At 33.9% G+C, this 20,399-nt stretch overlaps 1 protein-coding gene and 2 non-coding genes across 6 annotated transcripts in view; 1 reads left to right on the forward strand and 2 right to left on the reverse strand.

The window, feature by feature from the left end:
- LOC110380829 (ras association domain-containing protein 10) overlaps window positions 1–20,399 on the reverse strand; it is a 138,578-nt gene that overhangs the window by 15,449 nt on the left and 102,730 nt on the right. For all 4 annotated transcript variants that reach the window (XM_021340946.3, XM_049841339.2, XM_049841338.2 and 1 more), the window contains exon 2: window positions 13,295–13,350. The gene's annotated coding sequence lies outside the window, so the exon portion shown is untranslated. The remainder of the gene's footprint in view (window positions 1–13,294; window positions 13,351–20,399) is intronic.
- Trnaf-gaa (transfer RNA phenylalanine (anticodon GAA)) lies at window positions 914–986 on the forward strand. The gene has a single exon. It is a non-coding gene; the product is annotated as a tRNA-Phe (tRNA).
- On the reverse strand, window positions 3,138–3,210 carry Trnaf-gaa (transfer RNA phenylalanine (anticodon GAA)). Its single transcript has one exon. It is a non-coding gene; the product is annotated as a tRNA-Phe (tRNA).

Consider the following 20,399-nt stretch of genomic DNA (forward strand, 5'->3'; position numbering starts at 1 on the left):
AAGTATTAGATTTACAGAGTAGAATAGTTCCTAAGATTAGAGCGATCAAACAAAGAAAGTGTTCACTTTTATAAAATTAGTTTAAATCGAGTGTAAGTACCTATTAAAGCAATATTAAGAAGGTAGGTACTTGCACTTAGCCCTATTTCTATTATAACCAACCTACACTTAATATCAAACTAGTATATAAATAAACAGAGTACCTAAACCCCCCTAACAAAACTCAATGCGTCATCGCGCCATCAAATTAACGTAAGAGGGGTGTTGCCAGCTCTTTGTGTGAGAACTATTGTGTGTGACTGATGACGTAGGAAAATATATGTGTGGGAGTTTATAGTATTTTTGTGGGTATATTGTAGGTATAGAACATAGGTTTTAAGGGATTAGATGAAATAGAAGTTGAACAGAGATGAGGAGGGATCATAGAGCGAAAAATTAAGTGGACTATGTAGATAAGTGAAAATTGTTGTGATTGAAAAAATACTTGAGTACACCTAATCATATACCTACAGACTGCAATAATGGTGTTACAGAATACAATTTTCATTGTAGGATATAGAAATAACCCTGAAAAATAACAAAAATGTAAGAGGAAACTGAATCATTTTGAAACTGAAATTGTAACCAGCTTTTGTTTAGAAATCTGATGAAAATTTGCATCTCACACTCATTTAGAATCTGCTAGAAATCACTGTAATGAATGACGAGTTCGGAAGATGTCATCAGACTCGAACAACTGACGATACTTAGTTGAAGAGAACAAGAGACATTGAGAAGCTACCTTGAATTCGATTCGTTCGGTGCGTTCGACTCCGATATGCTTTTACCTTTATTGGTAAAAAAAATCAGCTTATTATCAAGTCTTAAAGTAAGTACATAATGCTAGATCGATAATTTTGACAGCATATGTATAGCCGAAATAGCTCAGTTGGGAGAGCGTTAGACTGAAGATCTAAAGGTCCCCGGTTCAATCCCGGGTTTCGGCAGTCTTCTTTTTGTCATTAATGTTCAGGGAAATATGAATAAAATTGTAGCTGCTGAATTCAAACTATCTGAAGGGTAGTGAAGGGCATTATTTATATTTTGAACTCAAATAGCAACCTTCTAGCAAAGGCATAAAGTCGAAAATCGAAAAAAAAACACTAACCTATTAACGATACAATAATAAGAAAACCTTTCACATTTCCATACATTTCATCCATTATCAGGTATAAAATATTCATACACGCGCATTGTACGGTAAGCAATTACTTATTAAAAATATTACCACCAACCTAAAACACACCTTACTGCTTAAACATAAAGTTGATTTTACCGAAGCACCATTTTCTGTAGCGGTATGTTAGCGTTTGTTGATACTCCGTTGCCATGGTAACGGGCTAAAAAAACAACGTTTGAATCAGGTGGTTGCTTATGTTTATTTTAGTTGCCCTGCTTTGAATTTTAGTGCTTTTTATAAGGTTTTCCGAGTTTCCGACTAGTTGACAGTCCTGATAGTGGGTAAACAAATTTTAATGGATTATGCTTGAATGGTATTTATATTTTGAGGTTATGTTCCTGTCTGTCTGACAGTTATTTTAATAACTTTTGTGGTTTAGTCTGTGAATTTTTCGTGGGGTGTTTTAGGGGAAAATATGGCTAAAAGGGAATTTTATTATAATTTTTCTAGTTGTATTCCTTTTTGGGAATTGTCATGATGTTAGACTTCAAAATATTTTTTTGTTATAAAAAAGAGAACACGATGTAAGTTCCAAATATAAAATTTAGAAGTTAAATAAGGTAAAGTAAAATACTATTTCTTATAGGGTAATTACGATAAGATCAAACTTCAGTCACCGATTTATTCACAAATCATTTTTTTTCTATAAGTAGTCAAAATAAAGTTGCGTGTTCAAAATCACTGTTTGAAATGACCTCTGACCACCCTTACCTTTAACACCACACAGATTTTATAGGTCACCACCCCAGGTTGCCTTATTAAAAAAACATTTGCCGTGATTTAGGTTAATTCATTTTTATGGCAACACCGTTAACCTTTGCTTGACATTAGTGTGTTTGAAAAATTATTTTTATTTTTATAGAAATGTTTGTTTAATGGGTTTTGAACATGTCGCTTTATTTTGATGGATATCGCTCTTTTTATGTGTTAAAGTAGTATTAAAGTTTGTTATTAATATACCAGAGAAAGTATAGTTACAGTTACCAGTTACTTAAGGGGATTAAAATCTACATATTATTATTAAGTACATTGTAAGTAATATTATAAATTAGAAAGTAACACTGGCAGTTTTTAAACTTTTATAGGCCAAAATTTTGTACTACAGATTGTCTGTACTGTAGAGCCTGAGAAAGGACATAGCCTACCTCTCATCCAGATGCGGGAAAAAGTTCCTTCGGCACGCGGGTACGGATTGTAGTTTATTTCTATGTACTTGTAGATATAAAAATGAATGCCACTTTTCCTTGTAATTATATAACTCAGCAACGGGCTCACATATCTGAACCAAATATTTATACTCTGTTCGGACTATTTAGTAGATGGTTCATGTCAAGATAGCACAAAATCGGTCGAGTGCATCTTCATTTTTCACATTTTTTTTGTAACAAAATGGTGGACTTTATACGTAGTGAAGCACGTATTGCTGGCCACTAGTTTATATATAAAAAAAATTAACTTGAGTTTAGATAGTTATCGCTCTAAGGAGGGGTAGTTTTAATTACTCAGTAAGAGGGTGGGAACTTTTAACGGTTTATTTTAACTATGGGAAAATGTTTTTTTGCCTTCGTTCGTGACTAGGTGGGTAGTATTATTTTAATAAATTATCTAGGATTGAAAAACTTGATATTTTATTGCAACACATATAATGTAGTCTGTTTGTTGACTAATAATAAATCATGAGTTCCTTTATCCTCAACGTATGAGCATGATTTTGACGAATATCTTATCAATTCACTGCTTCAAATTAATTAATACATAACATCAGTTTCAGTGAGAGAAAAAGTGATGTCTGGCAACCATACACTGTGGAAGTAGGTAAAATAATAATTTATTATATGACCGTGATTAACATGCAACTCCAAATTCACTACAAAACTACCAAATTACTAACAATTTTATTGTGAAAAAAAGGGAGTTCTGCCGAAACCCGGGATTGAACCGGGGACCTTTAGATCTTCAGTCTAACGCTCTCCCAACTGAGCTATTTCGGCCGTGAATGTCAATGCTAATTTATCAATTAGTATACCTACAAAATGAATATAATTATTATTGGCATACTTTTGGTAAAACTAGTTACCTATCTCAAGAGATAAAGATGTGATTATAGAAAAATAATCAAGTCATTCTGTGCTAAATAAGTGCTAAAATTATTTATAATTAACCAACACTATCTAGTTCACCTTGCTCAAATGAACTGATATAATTATTGATTATTTAAAACTAAAATATTTTATACCGATTTATTTAACGAAGTAGCGTAACTAAAATTTACATGTTTCATAAGTAAATGTTGAATTTAAGCAGCTGTAACATAAAAAAAATATGTACAAAAATAAATATTATGTAGAAATTTCAAGATGGCGGACATGCGCAGGATCATCTGCGCACAAGTAACATTTAGTGAAAGAATATTTTGTACCGTTGTTCATTTAGTACTAAAAGTGGTATTTCGTACAGCTGCTGACGATTTTAGGGTTACTGGTATGTCAAGAATTTTTATTAAGGAATTTTAAAAAAAATATTGTGAATTTTTTGCTACATTCCTTTTGTATTACTTTCCCAAATCATCTACTAGCAGTTCTCCGTGGTTCCACTTGCGTCCTGAAGGAACCACTTCCCACATCTGGTACAAACATAGTTACAAAGTAGCCATCCATCCTCCATCCTCTGAGCCTTTTCCCCAACTATGTTGGGGTCGCCTTCCAGTCCAACTTGATGCAGCTGAGTACCAGTGCTTTACAAGAAGCGACTGCCTATCTGACCCCCTCAACCCAGTTACCCGGACAACGTACCCCTTGGTTAGACTGGTTAGTTACAAAGTAGCCATCAGCTTCATAAATAAATATATATAAGTGTCTGGCTTCTCTCAAAATAATTAAGTCATTAAAAAGAAATATAAAAACGGATTGACACCTGCAAATAACATTAAGTGTAGTACGAAATTGTTATTACGCTATAAATTAAATGGAACTACCAATAAAAATAAAGCCATAACGATATGAAAAGGTTTTATGTATATTTACTATATTCGTACCTTGACAGCATATTAAAAGGAATGTAAATAAAGAATATGAATATGAACAAGTGAGATATACATTCTTACCAAATACAAAAGTAACTCAACACGTCTGTCTGGTTTTCCGAACTAATTTGGGTATCTGCGCAGATAGTCTTACAAAGGACTCCCTTAGAAGGGACGTAAGTATACCTACTTTTTAAGGTTTTGTCCGGATGCCGTAAATAGTTCCTCTATTCTCGTACTATAATGGTCAGCAGGATATAGCATTTTCATTTAGGAAGTAACTGGACACTTAAAAACTTACAGACCTATCCTCGGTGTTGAAATAAATAGGTATGTAGGTAACTCTTGTAATATATTTTTGAACACTATGTAAGTCGTCTCTATCTCTTTCGCTGAACAAACTTGGCGAAATAACGAAAGTATATTTTTAAACGTCCTCTAAACATCAGGTTTTCTCACCATCTCCTTTACCGCTCAAAATCTATCCTAACCAACTAATTACATAAAAATAATTAGCAATAATCACACCAGCACATATCAAACATCAATTAAACCAAATAACTGTAGAATGTAAACGTTATATTAAATTTTATTTAGATAGGAACATCCTGTCTATAAGTTGCGATCAGATTAATAAACTATTTAATGAAGTAAAGCCCGTTAGACGTAATTAGTGGGAGTTGCACCATGAGGAAATGTATGTGTGGCTATTAGAGTGTAGTATATCCTGTTGTATGTAGTAAGTGACAAGTCTTAAGTAACCAGGCCCGCCGCTAGCTGTTAGTTCGCCCGCGTGCAAAACTGATTATGCCGCCCTACAACTACATATTATACTGGGTTTTGTCAAAAAAAAATTCGTTAAGATTATGAAATACGTATTTTAATTAGGTACAATAATTATATTTGTTTACTGAAGTGCAAAACTAAGCTAAATAATCATTACAAAAACTTAACTCTTCTGTGTAGTGCGCCGGTGCGATGCAAGAAGAGAGATCGTAAATAAGGGCGAGCGAAGCGAGCGCGCAAATTTTATAGTTTATGGTCTACAAATGCAATGTCCCTAAATGAGCTCATGTAGCGCCCTTGTGCAATCATTACCCAAGTGGCCCCTATGTATTAAAAAATTGTGATTAATAATTGTGTTTAAAGGAGATGGCCAAAAAAACACCCAGAATCGACAGGAACTTCATATGTATGATTGGATTCAGTATAATTTGTGGATTTTAAAAAGTATTTCAAATCATCTAAAAACCATGGGGTTCTCTTTTTATAACGTTTTTTCGATCAAGATTTTAGTTCACAAAAAAGTTTACTTTTACTATTTGATGTTCGTTAGAAGTTGAATGCAGACTCGTGATTGGATCGTTTTGCATTGCTAAGTCATTTGTTATATTTGACAATGTCACATGGCGCGATTTTCAAAGACAATTTCTCCAAAAACATTTCATAGCCAGTTGTGAAGGTTGCATGTAACTGCGAAACCTCTCCAAGTAGGTAAGGTCGGTGCTTAATCGTATCTGGAGTGGTTAAATACAAGACCTTTTAATCTCCAGGCAAACTCTGTAACTATGGGGATATTACCATTGGCTTGTATAATGTTAGTGTACCTTGTTTTTTATGTGCCTTGATGTCAATAATCTTATAAATCAACATAAATTCAACAGAACTTATTTTTGTGAAAATATGATATAGCTCCTATACCCCATGGATTATAGGCTGGATTTTTTGGCACCATCAAAGGTCAATAATAATGAACCCATTGGTACCCATTTCGTTGCTGTCGATTCTGGGTTTTTTTTCTATGAAAATTTGGCCATCTCCTTTAGTGAAAAATGTTACTTATGGTTTTTGGTGGGTTTCCCGTTGAAAAAGTCAACCCATAGACACATTTCATAAGTAAGGAAGCGCGAGCGAAGCGAGCGCGAAAATTTTTCAGTCTATGGACTGGACACAACACAAATAAAAACCACTGTAATTATTAACAAAGCAAAGTCAAATAGTAAGATATGCACAGAAATGAAATGCAAATGTATATGAAGCCGCGAGCGAAGCGAGCGCGATTTTTTCCTTTGAGTTTTCATGAAGTAAACATGTCATAAAAAGCCAAAATGAACAAAAAGCCATAACGGACGTGTGCGAAAAATGTTTTTTCGGAATTGAATGCCTCAACAATATTTAAGGTTCTTCCAACCTACAGACAGACATGTGTTGCTGGGGAGTTTGTTGCGCCACTTCTTCTTCCCAGCCATAACACATAGGAAGTTATAAAGGGTGGGCGTTTTGGGGGCTGTCTTATGTAAATTCCTCACGTTCAAAAAGTGCCGTCTTGCAAGTTTGTATAAATGATTTTTGATTTTGATTTTAACAATTAAAGAAAGATAAATCGTGATACCTGACATGGAGCCGCGAGCGCAGCGAGCGCGAATTTTTTTGGGGGTGCAAAGGGTGAACCCGTCAAAATTGACAGGACACGACCAAAGCGAGGGCGGCTTTTTCAGAAATTTTATTGCTAATCTACTCATCTAATTTTATTAAAAATATTTTTATTACGTAATTATGGTTTAATTTTGCCGTATGGTTTAATTTTGCCGCCCCCTAAATCGTGCCGCCCAGGGCATTTGCCTCCATTGCCCCTTAATTTTGAAAATGATCTTTCAACAGATGCAACTGAAACCGGCAGTGTAAGTAATATTCTTAGCGCTATTGCTGTGTTTGGAAATATTGAAATCAAATCATTGGTAAAAAGATATTGTATTTTTTAAATATTACGTGATAACTCGCTAGATTTGCCGCCCCCTAGGACGTGCCGCCCGCGTGCCGTGCACGCGCTGCACGCCCGCTTACGGCGGGCCTGTAAGTAACTTAAACGTTTGAGTCTGTGATAATAGTATAGAGATGAAGAGTTTCAAAGAGCTAACTTTAGGAGCTGCTATTGGATTGGACGATGAAGAACAAAAATTCTTGAAAATCAGTCCAGGCGTCTTCGAGTAATCGGTGAACATACATAAAAAAATATATGAAAAATCCCGACGAATTGAGAACCTCCTCCTTTTTGGAAAGTCGGTTAAAAATTACAAGAAGAGGTACCATAACGGAAAATCTCATGCTCAGCGTACCTAGAAGAATTTGACCTAGAAGAAGGCGAATTTGAAAAATTCATTCAATGTTACATAGACCATTTACTGAAGTAGAGTATAGGTTACTTTTCATCAGACTACGCTGAGCAGTTTTTGATATTCCTTGACCAACATAAAGTCACGTTTTTTGCAAGTCTCTTAGTCTTTATTTTATTCTAGTACGGATGTAGTTCATTCGGGAGGCGGGTAAAACATCTCAAGACTGCTGGTTATTTCGATACAGACTGTAATTTTACTATTTATGTTTAATCATAAACTAAAAGAGATCTTACATTGACTCGACCACACCGGCCGTCGGCTTAAGGAAATGTACCGACAGCATTTATTTCAACAAACCTACAAACACTTAATAGAGGTAATAAATACACTACAAGAAAATACTTTGACAGAAAATCCACTTCGCATCAATTTATAAGCTTAGTAGCTTTGACCAACGATTTCGCCCGCGCCCCAATGAATGAACCACCCAACACATGTCATATAATATTGTATATAACCTTCCTTCTTCGAATAATAAACGAGCTATTTAATACTGAAAGAATTTTTTAAATCGGTCCAGTAGATTGTTGAGGGAATTATGAGTATAATACAGGATTACTTGTAAGTAGACCGCGTCCTTTCATGAGGTATAGGTCAATACGGACAAATTTGACCATGGCATACACTGGGCAAAAGTTAACCCGTTTCAAGATAATCGAATTTCAAGATCTTTTCTAAACAAGTCGTCTAGGTACACGTATAAATTTTTATTATTAGTTAAAACTATCGTTTTTGCGGATTTTTGTGTTTTGTGCCTTTTTGGATAGCTAGATAAATGTAGATACGGCGGGTTCGTGCAGAGGTTCCTACGGGATGCGGGTGAAACCGCTGGCAAAAGCTAGTAATTTATAATATTACATTAAGATACAAAGCCTATAAATTTACTGTTAATCTGCATACTGTCTTCAGATCTGCGTCAGCGCAGGGTATAATTTAAGGCGCAGAACGCAGTTGACATGTGTTTCCTACCGATAATTTAGTGGCCTGTCAATAATAATAAACCACGCTTAATTATTCTTACGTGTCTCTAATAGCTGTGTATTTAAGTAGAGTACTGTTTGAAAGATATTTTAATTTATTTATCGTTATCGTCGTTGCAAAGCTTGGATCGATACTTGAACAACTGCATGACTAATATTTACAAAGCCATATCCGAATTGATGCTCTTTTATTGAAGTCGGTAAAAATACTAGGTGTAATAGGTGTTTAACCGACTACCCAAAAACGAGGAAGTCCTCATTTCTTTTCAATATACGTATATATATAACGAATAATTAAAAAAAATTAATAAAATAAAAATGCTGCACTTCAAGCTCTAACAAAAAAGTTGGTCCTTATGTGAAAAGTCATACTTTTCTTTTAATCTCTGAAAAAATCTGAAATTGTCTACCAGCTTTGATTAACTGGTCATCATCCTCCTGCCCTTATTCCAATTTTATAAGGGATCGGCGCAGCATGTTTTCTCCTTCCATACTCTTCTATCTGCCGTCATCTCACAAGTAACATTCTTTCTTACCGTATGATTAACTGGTGATCAATGCATTACTTTCCCTTAGGTACATTATAGACATTATCAGGCCAATGTAGTCAATGATAAATTGCCTATAACACAATCAACACTAAGTCAAACTGCTAAGCAATTTCAAAACGTAAAAACAAAATGGCGGCTCCTATCGGAACTGTCATCATGACAGTATTACACGGAATGCCGCCATTAAAAACTGTATGAAAGCAGGAATTATTTAGTGATTGATGCATGTGTGAAATGCGATTTATTATCGTTTATTGCATTGCATTGATGCAACGATAAAGATTATAAAAAACTTGGTTAAGTGCGAATTGCTACCGTGTAACGTAGCATACGTACATATTTGACTGACATAATTGACTAAATATGATATATAATTTTAATTATGAGATATGGTGTATTATTTTTAACCGACTTTCAAAAATAGAAGGAGGTTCTTTTCGATTTTTTTTCGGAAACCATGTTTAACATAATTTTGATTTTGAAAATTCTGTCAAAAGTTTGTATACCTGTACAAACTGTGATTTAAAATAAATCTCAATTTTATGTCTTGTCATACTAATATTTGTAATAACATAATAAAAATCACACTTTATACGATATATTGTGTGTCTTACGTCGTAAAATAATTTATATGAATATATGCATTAAAGATTTTATTAGTTCTGTTACAATGTAACAGGCAATACCTGTTCGATGTATAAAAAAGACTTCAATTAACGAAATCGATATATAAAAAGAAGTCCACATAAATTCGGAAGTCGGAGGTTTTATTGCAGGACGGTGAAAATTAGTGTTCTGTGTAGATATTTACTTCTTTAACATTTTAAATATATATTACTTCTTCATAATAAAGGTACAATATAACGAAACAATAACAAAACAAAGTTTACTTTTAAATAAATGCAGTTCTAGACTGCTGACAACAAAATTAACAATGCAGACATACAAACAGCTGTTTGTGCCAATTATATTAATAGCTTGAACATAATCGATGTTGTTATAGACACCTGCTGTATTGAGCTGTGGGCTATCCGACTTAATTGTAGATATCTGGCTTTGTACTAGTTTTGTTATTGTGGATACTGTTAAAGTTTTACCCAACGGTGAGAGAATGGGATAAAAATTTGACTAGCCTAACCCAACTTAGTGGTAATTTCTCCCCTTTTTTATGGGAAATCATTAAATGACCTCTCCCGCTATGGGCGCAGCGTGAGGGAGTGTCAGACTCTTACTCACAAAACCCCGCAGCTCCGGCAGGCATTACAAATATTATATTCATCGGAGGTTCAAAATTAGCGAAAGGATCAGCCTATTGAATCAAAGCCAGCGATTTCACCTGCATCCCGTGGGAACTTCTGTACGAACCCGATAATCAGGTTATCAAACATTTTTCGAAACTTTTTCGAATTTTTCAAATTGGACAAGTAGTGCTTGAGGAAATTGCATTCAGGCATACAAACCAACAAACTCTTCAGCTTGACAATGTTAGTATAGATTAAACATACATACGCCACAGCAAGACTAATTTATCCTAACCAAATAAGGTACTAAATTCTCTCAATAACTGAATAATCAAGTAGGTACAAAGAATAGGATTTTCTGTAAAAGACAGGACAATCGTTTGACATTGAATGCAACCTCGCTTCGCTAATTACTTAGAACATTGCAATAAATCTCTGATTAACAATCATTAGTTGCTATTTTCTTAATTGCAATCCTATTGCTTTATACCGTTGCTAAGCAATGCGGATTCTCTAGTACACTTAGATGTTTTTAATTCGGGTCAATAATGAAATGTGAATTATAGCGGTCTATTTTTATTTATTAACCGATTTAGAAAAAGGAGGTTCTTAGTTTGATCTATATGTACATACTTAAGTATGATTATCCGCGATTATCTCACGTTTGGTCGAACCGATTTGATGCGGTTATAAGACTTAGGAAGAGGTTTCAGGTTGGTATCGAAGTCTGTTTGATTTTTTTGTGAAAAAAATAAAAGTGTTTTAAACATTTTGTAGCTGTCACTTTATTAAAATTTTATTTTTATTTAGAATACAATTATAAGAAAAACGTATTTTATAAATATTAAAATGCCTTGCAAATTCAAGCAAAATGCAGTTTTACGCAGAAATACAAGAGCCCTTTTCGAGCCAATTAAAAAGTCAGCCAGCAGCCGACCCATCTGATTGTAGGCCGCAAAAGATGAAAGATGCACAATTTGAGTACAACAGGCCTAGTTAAACTGCTCCGAGTAATTTGCGCCGGCGCACTAGTACAATAAACGTGACGACCTCTCAATCAAGTGGGGATACAGGTTGTTTTAAACATAAATAACACCACTGTTTAGATCTATAGTTGGTGTTATGTAAAGAAATATAAACGAGAAAAAAGTGTATTTTTTTGTGTGGGAAAAACAAAGTAGGTGAAAAATGAGAAAAAAGTGTATTTTCTTTGTTAGAAAAATAGTAAGTAGTATAAAAAAGAGGAGGTAATTAGATAATAACTAAACAGAAAAACACAAGGTCGCAACACAGTTGCGATGATTTTATTTTCCTCAGTTTTTTGCAGTCTACATAATAGGTAGCTATAGTCAGTAGTAAGGTCAAATGACTATATAATACGTTAACGAGAAATTACTACTTGATACTCTTTTTCCAAAAGTTTTTTTTTTTTAATCCCAAAAAAACTTTTTAGAAACAAACTCACAACATAAGCATTACCTTTGTAAATTCTTTCTTTCCTGTCTTCTTTCTTTATTATGTATATAAATAAATAAACATACTGTATGTACCCCAGTGGGCAGTCAGACAAGTTTTTGCATCCACAGTGCTGCCCTGCCCTAACTTGACGCACGTTGCGCACTTGACCACTGTTTATAAATATAAATAAACATTTTTTTCCATCACGTCACGCCGGTTTGTGCACTGTGCGACTTGATCTAGATACGTAACCCTTTGTTCTGTTTTTATTTTATAGTGGTTATGGAAAACGGGATTTTTACTGTTAGCGAAGATCGTAAATATAGCAGATTTTTATTTTAAAATTTCCATGACAGTGACAGGGTCGCCCGGGTAACTGGGTTGAGGAGGTTAGATAGGCAGTCGCTCCATGTAGAACACTGGTACTCAGCTGCATGCAGTTAGACTGGAAGCCGACCCAACAAACATAGTTGAGGTAGGCTCGGGAGATGATGATGATGATAAGTGTGACTCACATACTCGTAGTTCTTTTCTCAGATAGTTTTCATACGACAACATTAAGAAAAATGATTAAAAACGAGAATCACGTCAAAATTTTTGTTTCAACCTTGAGCTGCATATATAGGGTTATCTTTTAAAAAATAAACAATATCTTACTCTACACTGTTTCAGATTATTGGTATTGACCTTTTTAGAACAAGTCCTTTTATAAATTGAGGTAAAATATTGATTTTTGGTATCGCAGACAAAAATAATACAAAACTAACAAACTTGGCACTAAATCGTTATCGGTTTTTGCCAATAAATTTGACGTTATTGTCCTCATTTTACCTGAATCGAAGGTATAATGAGAATAAATTTGTAAGTTATTTTAGAAAAAATAAAACAAAAATCCATTACCGCCCTTTAACCCGATTGAGTTCTTGGAATCGATTCCTTTGGAATAATACCATAAATTAATCTTTTTATTTATACAACGTCGATAAGGGGATACTATGAACTGACATTTATTTTTTTTTTTTTATCTGGGTTTAACTTAATAATCCCAAAAAATAACCTAAAAAAACTACAGCTCAGCTAAAGTAAGCTACTGAAAAGAGTAATAAAAAATTTATAAAAATAATAAATATTCGTAAATATGTTAAAAAATACCGTATGTAAGCATAACTTTATAATCATTATTACCTATAGGTCTATCTGTCTGTTTAAAAATAAACTCGGAGACAATATCTGTGGCCCAAATCAGTGGTTATTCAAGGCCTTCTTTTTATGGAGAGCAATTTCAATAATGTATCGAAAATATACTAATATGAGCTGGACGGTTTTTTTTTGTTTACACCTGATAATCTTTGAAAAAGTTATTAATTAAAGATATACTATTAAAAGCTGAGATATATAAAAGAAAGGAGCGGGTGATACGACGTTTCATAAGTCTGGTCACAAATAGGCAAAAAAAATACTAGTCAGTTTTTTAAACAAACATATTTACTTTGTTAACTTCGTTTAACCTTTGTAATATATTGTTTATAAAAGACACCATTGTTGATACGTAACGTACGATAGCGATACGATAGATACGATAGCATGCAACTACTATCTGGAAACTTTTTGAGATATTTTGTTTTTTTTTCTATTTGTTGGACTTACCTCGTCCCACTGGGTACAGTCATGAAGACATTTTCGATGGCTCTGTCAAGAGTAATCTGTGGACAAGAGATAATTTACATTAATTAATGTCTTTAAAATGGTATCTATTTTATAGCAAAGGCAGTGAAGTGAGTGTTATTACATGAAGACATTATTAAAGAAGAAAATTAAAATAAAATAGACTGAATAACCTGATATTTTTATAAAATATTCTTAATGGAATCTTAATGGCATTTTGAAATTTCGTTACTTATTCTATTCCCATTGATTTTTTTAAAAATCAATTTTCTTAACAATGTATTTCTCAATTGACGTTTATATGTAATTTAATTTGAATCGCATTGCCTATATATTTCCTTGTTAAAAACATTATTAATACTGCAGTTTAAAGTGACTTTGTTCTCATTAAGGCGAGGAAGTGGTCAACAATAATTCCATAACCGGCACGCGCATCTAAGGCGCCAAAAGGGGTCGGAGCGTCTGAGCGGGGCGAGGATAACAATACGCGCGCTAGCTTATAACTAAAAGTCGTAAGCGACAAAATGGTTTTGTAATTTTAATATTTAGAAATGATAATTTAATAAAAATTCCTACTACAATTTTAAAGAGTATGTATATACTCAACTACTAAAAAAGTTAAGAGGCTTAAATCGGTCCCGTTTGCCCATAATATGTGAATCTCTTTTTAAAAAGAGGTATGTTTGATATATTTTTCTCTGTTATAAAAGTTACCTAATCATGTTTCTACAACTAACAAAATAAGGCTTATATCATGAACTTTCAGGTAACCAAGTTGTATTTTGATCCGTTTTGTATTTACTGAGAAAAATTGACATCCTTGGCGCCAAAAATTCCAATTCGTCCTCTTAACGGTGAAAAACATTTTATATACAGCGTGTATTGGTAGGTACTCCTTTTATACAGTATGATAATATCTTTACCAATGACAAATCTGCAGCAGTCATTTTAACCATCATTAATTTAAAACCGATTGCAAACTAATAAAATAAATAAAGTTATTAAGTGCTAAATGATATTTTATCGCCGTATATAATTTCGCGACCTCCATTTACTAGTAAATAACCATTTTTCCGTTCACTTGCCAAGTTTGAAGGAAACGGTCATAAATAAGGGTTTTTCAATTAAATTGATTGAATCAATTAATGTTTAATTGAATTGGGAGTTGGTGTGTATTTATATTAATTAGTGGTTTTCGATTTTCTTGTAATATCTTGAAAGCTGGTGGCGCCATTTGAAGCTGATATTTATTAACATGCAAATAAAAATTGTTTTAAATCGCCTATTTGTAGTGAGAAAAGTTATTTTCACTTTCCGGCTTTTCACAAAGTCCTATGTTCTATCAACTAATGACATGTCTGACTGACCCAAAACAAACTCATTTACAGTGTATGTCGAAGTTCGTCCTTATTATTTTTTATGGAAACTTACTATGGTGGGTCATACATGAAAAAGTTTGAAAGTACATTCAAATTGTACCCTCTCTGTATACTGTAGGTGCCTTATGTATTTTGGGATACCTCTCGTATCAATAAAAGAACTTATTACTCAAGATTATGAATCCTAGGAGGCCTATGTTCAGCAGTTGACGTCCTCTGGCTGAGATGATGATGATGAATCCTAGAATCCTTCGAAGATATTATAACCAAAAAATAATTTTCAAATTCCAAAAAAATTAGTTCTTTCAAAAAATCTATATAAATAAAAATGAATTGTTGTTCGTTAGTCTGGTTAAAACTCGAGAACGGCTGGGCCGATTGAGCTGATTTTGGTTTTAAAATGTTTGTAGAAGTCCAGGGAAGGTTTGAACGATACGAAGTTCGGGATCAGCTAGTAGGTAATAAATACACAGACTTAATCTAAAAACTATCTAATCTACATCTAATTTGAATCCTTAAGCAATATCCGTCGGTCTCGTCAGCAAAGTAAGGACATAGCCTACATACTACATGTTATGTAGGACGTACCGATAGCAAAACAAGCGGCTATTACATGCTCCAGTGAGATGGTGGGAAAATCTTGAAAATAAGGCTTCCATAATAAAAGTTATTTGACCTAGTGTGGGCTTTGTAGGTAACTAAGTGTAGATGTAGAGAAAATAAGAAAGCAGTTATGTCGGAATAAAAAAAATAATAAAAAGGCGCCAAAAACGGAGCACGAAGACTGAAGAAATAAAAATGAATTTCAAATACAATTCAACTGTGATATATTTTCCAGAATTAGTAAAAAAGGATAGAACAAAAATAATAAAGAGGAAACATTGTTTTATTTTTTTGTACCCTAAAGAAAAAATCTTTAATTTTTGGAAAGCTACTAACTAGCTACTAGCTCTATTTCCGAGTAGCATAGGCGATATATTATACCGGTAGTACCTCTATAGTTCTCACGGATGAATCCGCGGAAATACAGCCAGTGACAATAACCGAAGACTTACCTATATTTATTTAAAAAAAAAAACTACAAAATTAAATTGGTACCTTTCGTTTTAAATTGTTCTGCTACCACTACACAGACGCCTTAGTCTCGTACTATTTAGAAATACTGCATTTTTTCCTTCAGAATTAAACTAATTAATAAACATTACGACAGCTTACCGCTAAATGGGTTTCAGAATCGTCTACGACACGCTCATTACTCGATTCTATTCGATTTATAGTATCGATTAAAGGCACGGCCACACTGGCTAACCGATTAATCGATATAATAGGTAGTTACGGAAAAATAAATCGGTTTAAGGAAGTCGTAATTTCAGTTTTTCTTAGAGAATGGTGGTAAATGAATGACTAGCATAAGGTTCAGGGTTCGATGTCCGATAGTGGCAAAGGTATGCACTGCATGTAATTAATTCTTAATAAAAAAGGGAAAATTGTATATACAAGTCCACTTATAGATAGGGCTGCCATCTCGAATTTCGCCAAACCCGGACAAACATTAAAGAAACCCGGACATTTGGCGTAAATCGCATTTTTTCCCCGAACGAGTACGATTTTTTTTAAACTAAATAATTCCTAATTTGTATTCCATTTACTATTAACATATACTTAAATTCAATGAGGTGCTTCCTTACATGAAAAGTGTCCGGGTTTTCCCCGGACACTTCTTGAAACCCCGCCCGGACGGCCCCCGGACGGCCTCCAAACAAGGACAAATCCGGGGAAACCCGGACGGATGGCAGCCCTACTTAGAGATAACGTTTAAAAAAAGTATAGAAGTTTATGCTAAAAATATTTTCTTTCTTTTATTAATTTTACTTCAGTTTAAAACGATTATCAATCAGTCTTAAAAACATTTGGTTCCACTCTTATGGCGAAAGTTTATTGCGGGGATTTTATCGATAAAACTGTCTACGTCGAGTCGCGAGTCGGCAGTGTTTAGTCGATAACATTTCGTTGGTTGAGTCATAGCCGACACGCGAAGGGCTCTGCGGAGATTTTGACGAAAATGTAGGTAAATAGATGTTTTTTGTGTAAAAAATAAATAATTTCACTGCAGTGACCGACCCGTGTCTCGGAGGGCACGATAAACTGTGGGTCCCATCTGTTATTTGAACATCTTTGGCAGTCGTCACGCGCAAAAACCAATAAGTCTGACATCCAGTCTTGCCAAGGGACATGGGTTTGCCCGGAAAACTGGGTTGTGGAGGTCAGATAAGCAGTCGCTCCTTGTAAAACACTGATACCCAGCTGCATCAGGTCAGACTGGAAACCGACCCGAATATATTTGGGAAAGGCTAAGTAAATTATGATGACATTGAATTAGCCTTACTTATTGAAAATCAAATTGAGTTTCGTCACGTAAATACGATCCTAGAACCTAAATAGTTTCGTCAAAACTTGAGCTATCTCATAAAATAACTACTTCGTAAACTGGAACGTTTCAAAATGATGTGGCGTTATATCGATATACGTAATTTAACATCGATAAAACTACATACCGTATGCACTAAGCCCTATAATCGGTATCGAGTTTCATTCGATTGCGTAACCACGGTGGCGAGTTCTCGATTATAATCGGACCGTGTAAACGTTTTATGTTTAGTATTAAATTTCCCGGGATTTAAAATTAATATTGTGCTTTATTTTAGTTAAAGTTAAGTTATGCATAAATCGAGATTTTCTTGCGCAAGAGTGATGGTGTGATTCTGCTTAGAAAACTGGCTTATGCAATGTTTGTCTGTTTAACTTTTCAACGCACTATTACTTCATAAGTTTAAGAAGACAATAAGATTTTATATAGAATTTAGTGCTAATTATTTTTTATCTATGGGTCTTTAATGATGAATATGTAAATATAATATTCCACTACGTTTAAAAATAGAAACTGATAACTCAATTTATTATGACAAATCCCAACACTAAAACGCAAAATAAAATATCAAAATCCTGCTTAAACCAAGTAATTTAATGAACTATAAAATTCCGTATTAAGAATACATAATAGAAATAAAAAACGTTAGGTGTTATAACATGATTTAACGGTAACCATAAATCAATCAAAGCGATTTTGTCACTTAATTGTCGAGTCTGCAATCTTTTAATCTGTGGCCTACATCTGTCAAAATCCGCCATTTTGATTTGACACTTGATAACATGTATCTTGTATAAGTGATGTATATCAATGTTTATTGGTGATATTTTTAGGGTTCCGTACCCAAAAGGTAAAACGGGACCTATTGTTTTCGCTCCTCTGTCCGTCCGTCCGTCTGCCCGCCCGTCTGTCAGCAGGCTATCATGAACCGCGATAGTTAGAGAGTTGAAATTTTCACAGATGATGTATTTCTGTTGACGCTATAACAACAAATACTGAAAACTAGAATAAAATAATTATTTTGGGGGGCTCCCATACAACAAACGTGATTTTTTTGCAAATTTTTGGTCGATATATTATAGAACGGCATCAGGTAGATGCTTGAGATATTCACAGGTTATGGACTGCAGTATAATTATGGAACGTTTTATAAAGATTAGTACGGTACCCTTCGTGCGTGATTCCACCTCGCACTTGGCCAGTTTTTTTTATGATTATGTACTGAAAGTGTTAATAATTGCTCGGTAAGGTCTCCCATTGCGTGAGATAGGCTTATAAATTACAGTTGTGGACCACCCTTGACACAGATTAGCGAGTGTCGTGTCTGTTAAGTTATTTATTATTATATCTTTGTCATTTATTGTTTCTCACGCTATAGTTCTGCTATCTATGACAGTTTGACTGCTGTTTTAATGAGGGTCCGGTTTTAGTCTGCTGGTCGTAATGTAAGGATTGAATTACTTTAGTAGTATTATTTTGTAATAGTGATCCATATGGTTTATGTAAGCTTAGTTAATTTTGATACAAAATACTCAAAACCTATGAAAGTAAGTTTTCTGTTTTCTTCCACATATTATTGTTTGTAAATAAGCTGGCGGGAAAACTTCTACCATTTTATACATATGATAAAATTTTTATTTCAAAAATACCAAGGATTGGTTAAAGGATCTTTAGTTTGTTTAGAAAAACTCTAAATACATAATACCTTAGGTATAAGAGTATATTAGATCCACAATAGACCTAATCATGTATGAGTGGGATGAAAACCATTTATTTTTAATTAAACCACTTTTAACAAACCAAAGCTAAATAAGTAGCTAAACTGTGACGTAAACGAGAAATCAAATATAGTAAGGTGAAAGCACCAATTATCGTCTTTCGAATTATTAACATATTTTAGTCCTAAAAGGTTAAAAGCTATTCTTGGAAGCCCGTGCTACAATACACGAAATTTTAATGTGACGTAAATCAAAAGAACTATAAAATTCGGCACGTGTGGCACGCACCGCCCACCTTATAAAAGAGCTATGTCATGTAGCATTTTTGATATACATATTTATTTTATTTGAAACTAGCCGATTTCCCGCAGTTTCACTCGCTTCTCGTGGGAACTATGGACCATACCGGAATAAAATTTAGCCTATGTTGCTCGGGAAAAGTGTAGCTTTCCAATAGTGAAAGATTTTTTCAAATCGGTTGAGTAGTTTCATAGCCTTTGACAAACAAACAGAAAAATGTTTTTTCTTTATTATATTGCACGAAGCTCCGTTTTAAGTTGTAAAATCGTTGAAAGTTCTAAACTTAATTGAATATTTAAATAAAATAGATTAAATTAAAAAGTTATTTTGTGGAAGTTATGGGTTTTATAATTTTTAAATTGGTTTAGCTTTCAATGTTGCATTCTTGTTGGTTTACGGCTTTTGAATATCCAGTTCATAAATTAATGACGTGACAGAAGCTTTTTTAAAAAATAAAGTGAAATTAAAAAGTCTTAAAACACATTTAAATATAGCTTTTTAAGATTCCGCAATATGAATTAGTACAAAAATGTGCTTCACTCCCTGAATGTGCTTAAGTGACAGAAGTCTGTTTAAGGCCGATTTTTCAATCTCTAGGTAACTTTTATCTGAAGAATATGTTTGACAGCTTTTGTAAAGAAAATATGTCAAACTGCAAATTTATTTTTCAGGCAGAAGGGTACTTGAAAAGTCGTATATAAATTATATTTAGAGACATTTAAAATGAACACCAGGTGCAGAAAATAAGGCAACACAACTAAGTTAATAAAATAATTACAGCTCATATATTACGTATGTCAGTATTACAAAACTAAAGCTTACTTGGTCGTAAACGGTTTTAATTGATACGACCACAAAATCTGTGTTCCAGTTAACCACATTCAGATCACGCACACACTACCAACTTTTAGTCGACCGACTGTCGGTCCACTGTCAAGATTTTTTTTTTAGAAAATCGTGTTTCTTAAATTGACGGTGTTTCGGATGGCACTTTAAAATGTAGGTCCCGGCTGTCATTGAACATCCTTGGCAGTCGTTAGGGGTAGTCAAAAGCCAGTAAGTCTGACGCCAGTCAAAACATAGGGTATCGGGTTGCCTCAGCTGAATCCAGTTAGACTGGAAGCCGACTCCAACATATTTAAGAAAAGGCTCGGGAGATGATGATATGAATTTTTTCATCAATCAAAGTTTTTAGTCGGTCTGATACCGAACAAATGCCTGATCGTTGTTACGTTGTACTTCCATTCATCTTCATACTGATT

This window comes from Helicoverpa armigera, chromosome 19 (genome assembly GCF_030705265.1).
Source record: "Helicoverpa armigera isolate CAAS_96S chromosome 19, ASM3070526v1, whole genome shotgun sequence".
NCBI lineage: Eukaryota > Metazoa > Arthropoda > Insecta > Lepidoptera > Noctuidae > Helicoverpa > Helicoverpa armigera.